The sequence below is a fragment of the Ischnura elegans genome, chromosome 1 (genome assembly GCF_921293095.1).
Source record: "Ischnura elegans chromosome 1, ioIscEleg1.1, whole genome shotgun sequence".
In the NCBI taxonomy this organism is placed as follows: Eukaryota; Metazoa; Arthropoda; class Insecta; order Odonata; family Coenagrionidae; genus Ischnura; species Ischnura elegans.
The window spans coordinates 63205113-63215117 of record NC_060246.1 but is presented as its reverse complement, the minus strand read 5'-3'; positions in this window follow the sequence as shown (position 1 = coordinate 63215117).

Below are 10005 nucleotides of genomic sequence, written 5' to 3'. Positions count from 1 at the left end.
GAGGCGGAGAGAGGGGAGTGTGGGATGCGGGAGGAGTCGGTGGGAATGAGTCCAGCTGCGACGTCTCACCCCCAAATTAAATAAACAATTGAAAGCGGAGCGGCGGCGATGGCTGAGGAAACAATGGCGCTGCATTCGTATTTACAACAACAAGGCCCGGCGGAATGGGGAAAAGGAAGGAGTTGCGTCTCGGGCTTCCGGCGGTGCGGAGAAACTTCAGTCGACGGAATGGGCCCGAGTTCCCGCGTTAAATTGAGTTGCGGTCAGTATTTACCTATGGATGGTCAAGACGTAAATAGGAGGAAGCACGACTTCCAGAGTTTAGCGAAGAGCGCCGCGGAGGCTACGTATATGTATAAGGGTCGGTCTCCCATATTATATACAGACTATATTCCATATTTGCTGCGATACAAACCCAATTAACTAAGCGGACGGATAAATATTTAATAACAGAATGAAGGAATCAAAATTAAATGAAAATATATAATAGTTGGACGAGGATTTTTATTTTTCATAAGATTAATTACTCAAATACCTGGGGGGACCAATTACTGCCATGAAAATTACTGAATGAAGTATTAATACAACGATGTGTTGTAATATGTTGCAATGAAAGGCTATTCGCCTGTTGGGCAGGGTTCTCCTTCTCCCAAAGACTAACTCATACTTGATCATGAGCAATGAACAGTTATGAGTATTTCTTTAGAATTAGTTCATTTAAAAGATGTAATTAGAGTGAAAATAAGTGATCTTTAGTTATTGTTAAATGCATGAATAAAAAAAGAATGAACATTGTGTGTCATTTTTCGCGGCGGGTAGTTGTCCCCCTAAATTGTGAATGGAGCGATTACCAGCCTATGCATTTCATATCAGGAACGTCTGGACGGAGGTTTGTTTTCATGTCAATGATCAACCTCATTTGTATTCGTCATCGTGTTCCCGTGGATTTATCAGTCCACTCTTCACCCCGCAAAATATCTCATAGCCCTTCTCGGATATTTTGACTCGCCCCAGCATTCGTTTCCTCGCTGCTTTGAAAGTCACCCGGCCGTGTCAACGCCCACAGTTTTGAGGAGAAATGTTTTGAAATTCATATTTCGCGGAAGGGGAGTAAAATGTTGCCTCCTTTAGTCGCCAACTCATCAATTAGCACATCCTCCGAACTCATGAAATTCCACTCGGTCTCGGCCGCCGGATTCCGTCTTGTTTATGCTCCAAGTCCATCCCCCCAGCATCCTCCTCCTCCCCCTCGGCCTGGCTGCCGCGTCTGAGTTTCGGGGTGCAGATGCGAGCTCGTGGAACCGTGGAGCAGGGCGGCGAGTGCACGGCAGTTACTCCCTCCACCCCTTTTCTGGTGGTGCTCGGGATAAGTCCGGTGTGGGCAGGGTTGGAAAGACCCCATGTGGTGGAGGGAGAGTTAAGGGGGGGGGGCGGTGGCGTGGAAGTTCCCCCCCGAATGAAGGGGATGGCATGGGGCCGGCAGCACAGACACACACACACACACACCACACGCGCGCGCTGGTAGTGAAAAGAGAGGAGGAAGAATCGTTTCGTAGGACAACAACGGCCAGCAAATTGAGTTGCACCAGTATAAACAAGTCCCGCGCCTCTCCACCGTCCTGGCAAAACTACAGACGGAAGGGAGATCTCTCTTATAGGCGGAGAAGTAAGGGTGCGGGGATAAAGAGTGCCTTTGGGAGGAAGTGGGGTGCGGGGCGGCGGAAGAAGAGTGATGAGGAGTTCGATGCGCGGTGGAGTCTTAGGCGGAGAGGGCGCGGGGGTGGGATCGGAGGGGGGAGAGGGGTGATTTGAGTCCGGGATAACGGAAAGGATTGGTTGAGGTAGGGAATTTCCCTCCGGCGTTCGGCAGTCAGCGTTCGCACGGGTTTAAAAATCGGGCACGCTACACTTGCATAAGCAACCAATAATTTTTTTCTCGTTGCTATCATTACTGGCTCTCTCTAGTGATGTCTAAAACGGCAATAGTGATTCACTTTTCACAATCCATTTGTTTTAAACATGTGAACATAACGTCATAGAATCGACTCAAATTTTAATAAAAAGATCAAAAATGATGTTAAGCAAGTTATATATAAAAATAAGCAAGGATAAAAATAAAAATACGTGCATTTATTAAAAAAAGCATAGCATGTTCAAAAAATATTGTTCGAGTATTTAAGTGGTCACGTAATTCGAAGTAATGAATCTATTCCACATAATTTTCATGAGCAACCATTAATATGCTTCCTTACCTTGCGGCAAAGTCTATGAGTGAATTACTATTACTGTCGAAGAGGTCATGGATATGTTATTTTTAAGGAAAGAAAATTCATGGGTTTAATTTTTTGTTAAAAAGTTGAGAGGAATTGACTAAACAAATGAACTTAACTCCCAAAGCACCAAAATGAGAAGCTTAAGTGAAGAAGCAAAGGAAGACATTTTTCGTTATGTGGGTCTAATTTTGATTTATTTATGACTACAATATTCAACTTGCTTCCATATATTACACTGAGAGTTACTAAAGTAATAAAGATTGGGTGACTGGTCAGCAGCACCGAGGGAAGGCACTGAAAGAAGGGTGGTGTTTACTTGTGTTGACAGCGAATCTTTGCTTCTCTCTATGCTGCCTTCGTTTATCGTCGGACGGAATAAGCAATTCCTACCCCTTTCTATCCGTCGTCGTATCTATCTCCCTTATTTTTCTCAATTTCTTCTATTAAATAACAGTTGTGTTGAGAGAAATTAGTATAATTCCCTATGCTCAGAATCCAATTTGACCTACATTTTTAAAACGTAATATTGGCATAACTTACTTGATTAGTCACTTTAGCAGCTCCACGTCAGTTTTGGTCATTTTTGACTAATTTTTCGATTCAAACCAGGAGTGAGAGAATTGTGATACAAAGACTTACATATCCGCATTTTGTATTGAATTCTACCTAAAATTAATTAAATATTTTCATAATTAATGTATATTGAGTTTGTTTTCCTAAGTGTTTATTGTGTGTGTCACAGTGATTGAGATCTGATTGGAATCAAGATCTGCTTCTACAGATAGGATGGAAACTAAAAATAATTTAAAAAGCAATAGAATGAAATTACTAACTAATATTGATGGGAAAAATCAATTGATAATTATTTCATGGAAATTAGAAATTTTAATAGGAATAGGATGTAATTTAATAAAATTTCCTATTATGCAGGTTCCTCAAATGAGGCTCAACGTTGAAAAATCCAGGTTGTGGTGAAATTTCTAATGAATGGGCTATAACGTAGTAACCAAACTATTCTAAATTTTTTCAAACTCAAATTATCATCTTAAAATCTGCCACACGAGCCAACAAGCTGCCACCCTGGGTCTCCTAGCCATAGAGTAATTAGAATGGTTGGGACTTATTTTTGATCTTTCAAGTGCTTGCCTATTTAGGCTTATGCTTTCTCATGGTTACTGTTCTCAAACGATCTTTAAGGTCCATAATCGAGGAGCAACCGTTCGTATCGTTCGTAACCAAGAACTCATTGTAATGAGAGCTGTGGGAAAAGCTTTATCAGGAGAGGACAGGGCAAGAGAGGTAATTTGCCTCAGCCCCTCAACAAAAAATGCTCAAAGCCTTCAGAAAGGTAGGAGGATTATGAGGAAAAGAATACTGACCCAAATGTTACCGGTGTATACTAAAGTTATTTATTTATTTATTAATGATTCGTAATTCTTGTCGTTTTATTCGTTTTCCCCGAAAACGTATCTCTTATTAATCTCGGCTATACTTGTTATTTAAAATGATTCTGGTATCACAAAGGATTCATGCCACTTGTCACTTGGCTATATGTTAATTTAGCCTGGGGTTGACGAGTCAAGTTTGTATTTATTAACATTTCATATTACTGCGGAGTCAGTTTACTAGCTTTACTATTCTGACATAGTGGTCCCTCCGCTTACTTTTTCTGTTACGGGAGTCATGAATCCCAGTCACCTCCTCTGGACACTCCGACCACCTCCTCATCCCGGCCTCTCTTGAACCCTGGTACTTCGCCTCCTTGGCATCCGTATCCCATAAGACTTTCCCTGACCCTAACTCTATCTCACCACCCCTAATTCACTCTTCCCTTGCACCACAGCATTCCACCAAACACTCCGATATAAATTTATATTTTTTCATCATCTGCTATTTCTTCACGCTCTTCATAAAACTTTCATCCCAGTGTTGTCTTCACTTTCCCTTTATTTCCCTAAGCTGTAAAACCTTATTTTGACTCGGTGTGCTGAGAATACTCATCTATCCACGATTATTTTCAAGGGCCTGCCTGTCAGAGTCATATTTTGCAGGAGCGTGGTCCTCCTTAGGAAACCATCCTTCACTTGACGATTCACAGATGAGATATTCAGTCCTGCTGATAAATAACATTGAAGTCTTCAGTAGTAAAAAATCTGTAAATGTGCTTTAATCAAGGTGTGTATTTTCTACCGGCTCTCTTCACCTTAATACTTTCCCTCAAAACAACCCAATCTCTCTATTAGCGGCTCATAACTAAACTATCATGATAATTTTATGGGAAAATCATTTCCGCGAAAGTAAAATAAATCTATGAGTCTTCTTGTTGCTAGGAAAGAGTAAAATTTTTATATAAGATGGAACTTACCACGCTCAAGCTAAAACATGTTTTTCACGATTTACTGAATTTCTCTTCACTTTTAATAAAATAATGGTGTTCCAAGGCAGACGTCATCTTGAGGCGGGTGGGGGGGGGGGGGGGAGTTGATCATACCCCCCTAAATGTTTAGAGAGATATAATCATTGTGCCCTCACCAAATGAAACCCCCACAAAGCTTTTCTCGCAACGGTTTCGTCATTTTTAGTAATGGCATCTCTTATGCTATGAAGAAGCACATCTAGTCTTGAAAAATATGTACTATTAGTATATTTTTCAGTGTGAGCGGTTAAATATTTTCCTCTAAAGCCTGCTCACAGCAATTTTAGAATATAAAGCTGTACATTTTTCCTAACGATTTCTTATAAAATAGTAATCATTTTTCATAGAAATGGCAAACATAAGTATTGTAAAAATTAAAAAATATGAAAATGTTTCTAAAATATAGCTCTAGGTAAAAGCTAAAACCAACTTGGATAATTTTTTATGGCGCAAGAGTGATCAATACTATTTTCATGGCGAAACTAACTGGAAGCTAACCCAAATAACTATAAGCCTGAGGAATAATTCACAAAAGAGTACGTAACGTGGTATTTATGTCCATATCTTCTGGAAAGCTTGTTATAGTTTTTGGAGAACACTCTGAAACCCATAATTTTTTGGCTCGTCAACCGCGTCAGTTCTATTCCTATCCTTCTTTCACGCACTTCTGGCTGGAGTGTTTCTTTCGCTCACTCTCGTGATATGAACCCTTCCCTCATTTCCGAGTCCCATAACCCCTTCCGACACTTCATCCCCCGCGGCCCTTATCATCAACACCCTATTCTCGAAGGCGGCACCGCATCTCGTGGCAACATCCTTCCCACCCCGTAACCCACCAAACGACCCCCAAAAACCCTTTCCCATAACGCATCACAACTCCGCCCTCCCACTCCGCTCACCTCCACCTCCTGCTTCATTTCATTCTAGGTGCAGTCTCGCGTTTCTTAGGAATGAACCTCTACCCTTCCCCTCAACCTCACATTTTCGACCCTCAACCCTCTCTCCTCAGCCACCCCTCCGTCTCGACTCCCACCCTCCTCGCCGTCCCCCTCAAAAACTTCCCTCTTGTTTCTTATCCATTCCTTCCCGCTCCCATTCTTTCCATTGTTGACGCAGCCTGTGTGGACAACATCCCCTGATAATGCAGTATAAACAAAAACGACGTAAGAAGCAAGGGGGAAGAAGATTCCATTACTGGGGCGGGCAACCGCGTGAAAACAGGCAAGAGTTGGCGAAAGCAGCGTCGGGAAGAGGACGGCTGTTGTGTGGAAAGGGATGAGGGGTGTGGAAAGGGGAGGGGGTTGGAGGGGAGAGTGTCGGGCTGGAAGGAGGGAATAAGAAGTATGCCACGGTGGGTGGGTTGGGGATGGACAGCTGAAGGGGGCGGGGAGGAAGGAATGGAGGGGAAAGGAGGTTAGGAGAGGGGAGGGAGGATGTGGGAGGGTGGAGATAAGGAAAGGGGTGGTGGACAACTGGATGATGTGTGTGTGTTTGCAAGAAGAGAGGAAGTGGTGGGTGGGTGTGGTGCGGGGAGGAGGGAAACGGAAAATATATATAAAGAGGGAAACAGATGGAAATAGAGAGAGAGAGATTGGGAGAGAGGGGGGAGGCGAATGGAGTGGACTGATAGCGGGATAACGGCGGCTGCCGTATGCGGAACGTATTGGTCGCGGCCTGAAGAAATAACGGTCATCCTCCAGGGCCCCTCCTCCTTGTGGACGTCCGAAATAATCACGCATCCCCGCCTCTTTCGATCAGATCCCTCTTCAAGGATCAGAATCTTCGGAGGAAAAACAAAGATACCACTCAATGTGGAAGAAACAGATGATTTGTTGGCGAGAAACCTTCATGTCCGGCGTATATTTGTGTCCGCGTAATGAAGATGTTGAGAAATCTCAAGGTAGTATTAAGAAGGGCCGAAAACTATAGTTATTTTCTGTACAATGGGTAGGTGTATGTGATCATCAGTGCATTTCGGATCATTTTCTCCATTGATTGAGGATGAAGTAAAACGACGTCAACTTGATTTTTAGGAAAACGCCAATGTATTCACATTTTTACTTCCCGTCACTTATAAGCAAAGATAAATTCCACAAAAGATTGCTTAATGCTGGGAAACCCTGTCGATACCTCTGGCGATAAGAGATGCCGCCATTTTAGAGCTGGTTAGTATAATAGATATTGGGCCTCGTATTGCTTTTGTACATTTTATTGCCGCGGCGATGGAGGGATTAATGGAATGGCGGAATGTCCTCCACTGGATCCATCACTATTTTCAGAAGTTCCCAGGTAAAATATGGTAAATGTCCGCATTTTCTAATATTTACCAGACGATGACATTCCCGTTGAAATATAGGTCGTACTTAATTAATTTATGTAAATTTACGAAGTTTAACTTTTCATTTTCTAATACTTGTCTTAATTGAGGAAAATATTGAAATATTTGATTTATTTTGTTTTAATTTTCATTCATCGTATTTTTATTTATCTTAGTAAAGACAAATGGGCCAACCTATAATCATTTGACTGATAAATCAGGAGCGATTAACATATCTCATTTTTCAATATTTCTTTGCCTAATAAATTTTAATGCACATGTTTTATACGATTTCCACTGTTTTCTCTATTTCTCTGCCAAATATACTTTCCTTTAACTTTAAGTCTTCGTAGTAATATTGCTGTAAACTAATTTCCAGTATTAAATTTATTTTAAAATTTCGCAATGGATTATTAAAGGTGTCTAGGAAATTATCATGGTTATTTGTTTTCGCGGTTTTGAAATTGAGAAGAGGCCCTACATGCAGTGTGGTCGGATCCGCAGTTTGGTGGTTGAGGTGGTGTCGGGCTGGTGAGCGTGAGATCCGAGAGGGACGTCGGAGTGTGCGGAGGAAGAACGGAATAAACACCGATGCGGATGTACAGGGGGGCGCGGGTCGGAAGAGGGACAAATGGGGAAACGAAGAACTGGATTCGGTGGGGGGGGGATGAAGGGGAGAGGGACTTTTTAGTAGGGGTACGGGAGATCCCGTTACGGGTGGTAGGAAGAAGGGGTGAGCAGTTGTGGGAAGGGCGAAGACAATGACGGTTCCGAATGTGAGGGAGAATGTTTGCAAAAGGCCCCAACGCCCTCAGAAAAACCCCTTCCTACCCTCGCAAACCTCCCCCTCTCCCCCAGTTACTCGCGACTGGCCTTGTTTTTGCCGATACCCTCTCAGACGTCGAAGAAGACGCGGAGGGAGGAGGAGGAGGTGGGGAAGAAGGCGGGGGTGGTCTTCTGAGAGGGGAAGGGAGGAGTTTTGATGGAAGGAGGGGGTAACAAAATACGCTGTAAATTCCCACCGCGCCAAGCAACGGACTCGGCTTCCTTTGGGGGAGGGTTTTTTTTTTTGAATAGCGGTGGGAGCGGTCTCGTTGTACATGCCATTTCGATTCATGCCACGCAGTGCCCGTAGCTAATGGTGATTATGTCAGTGCGTTATTAATTTTTACTGAGGCGAAAGTTTTCGAGGGGCGTGTGCTCGTTATTGTTCCGCAAGATAAAACGTAAAATTGAAGTTTTCGGTCGGAGGAGGTTGTCTTGAGTAAATATTTTGCTTTTATGGCGTGTTCAGAGAGATGGGGTAGGGTGGGAGAGAGAGGGATATATAATTTTTTTTATGTTTGCCGAAGACAATGCATCCGCGCGCCCCTTCGAAAGCAAGCGTTTGGATCTAGCGGGTGGTCTCGAGGAGGAGGGGGAGTTGGACGGGAGAAGGAGTGGGTGCGGAATCCGATGAAGACTTGAATAAGTTCGGAATAAGAGGGAAAACATGTGTCGAGGGAGAGAGAGCGGGATATGCGAACAAAGAGGCGATTCCCGCGTTTCTCTTTTATGCGGCTGTATACAAGTGCTAACAGATCGAATATTGATTTTCATTGAACTCGTTCGATAACATGTCCACAGATGTTGCTATAATTGAATAATGTCTCTGTAAATGGCTAATTTCCTTTTCGTCACGGACGGGATTCATTTTTATGCTTTTCATCATTTCTCTTAGGAGTAATTTTTCTTCATCTTTTTGACTTCACTCTTTTAATTCTTATTCGAGGTTAATGCTTCCATTTTCACTAGCAATAAGAGTAAAGTTAATTTTTTTAAATTCGGAATCAATTTAATCTCATATGTATATGATACATTACTGATGTTCGGATAGGATTAGAATAGCTATCCAAGGTCTAAATTTCTGTGTGATCTCAGAGAATCGAACCAATAGAATTGAGATTCTAGAATGAAAATAGCATAAGCTTGATTGAGCTCATTACTCCATGAGGCAGAAAATTTATATGGACCATGAACTTAAACACGAAGTTCCAGCAAGATTTTATGTACACCAGTTCTAAAACACGTGCAACGATAACACAGGAAGCATACGGCTTATTGCGATCTATATATTGTCCAGTTATTTCCTATCTCATTCATTTGATAATACATCATATAAGCCTCCTTTTAGGATAATTCCTCATTTTTATTTCCTCTCGGGATCTCCACAGTGTAATGTTACCCACGATTTAAAAAAATAATTTCCGCACTTTTACTAACATGTAATTTTTTTTCAAATTGTTTTAAACGACTTCGTTAATTAGGTCATCCCGGTGTGAAAATTTTCATTATTACATCTTTTCATCACCATTTATTCAAAAATATTTGTCATTTCTCTATCTTTGTAATTACCCATGTTTAGATTAAGTAAAAAAAAACTCTAACGTCTTGTAAGCCTTCGAGCGGAATTAACTCTTTTTTACTATTTGTTTAAAGCTCTAAGCTCCATACGTTTGAACCAGTTTGTTAGCATATCACCAGCAATGTATTGCCGCATCTCATTACAGAAACGTTTTATCTTTTTCTGGTTTATTGTGATGGCCATATCTAGTTTGATCACAGCTATTGCAAAAATCAGTTTCATTATTTCTGTTCAATATATATCAACTCCAAGAGCCTCTTCATTCTATGTGGTGAGGACACTCACAAACTCGTTCTCTAGAGTTAGTTCATTTAATATTTTCTTTTTAGTTCAATTCCACGTAATATGCCTAGAACGTAGTAACCGAGGTTGCACCATGAAATGTAGTTTTCACTCCGTATATCGTTATTAAATGCAATCCGTTCCGTATAATTTTGCTGTTAGCTGTATTTTTAGCGTTGACGAGGAGGGTGTACCAGATGTGGAGAAGAAATGCTTCCATATTACTTACTACCTTATTTTTTGGTACATGCCATGTCTTTACAGACTTAATTCAATAAAAATATGGCTCTATATTGCTTTGAAAATATTTTCA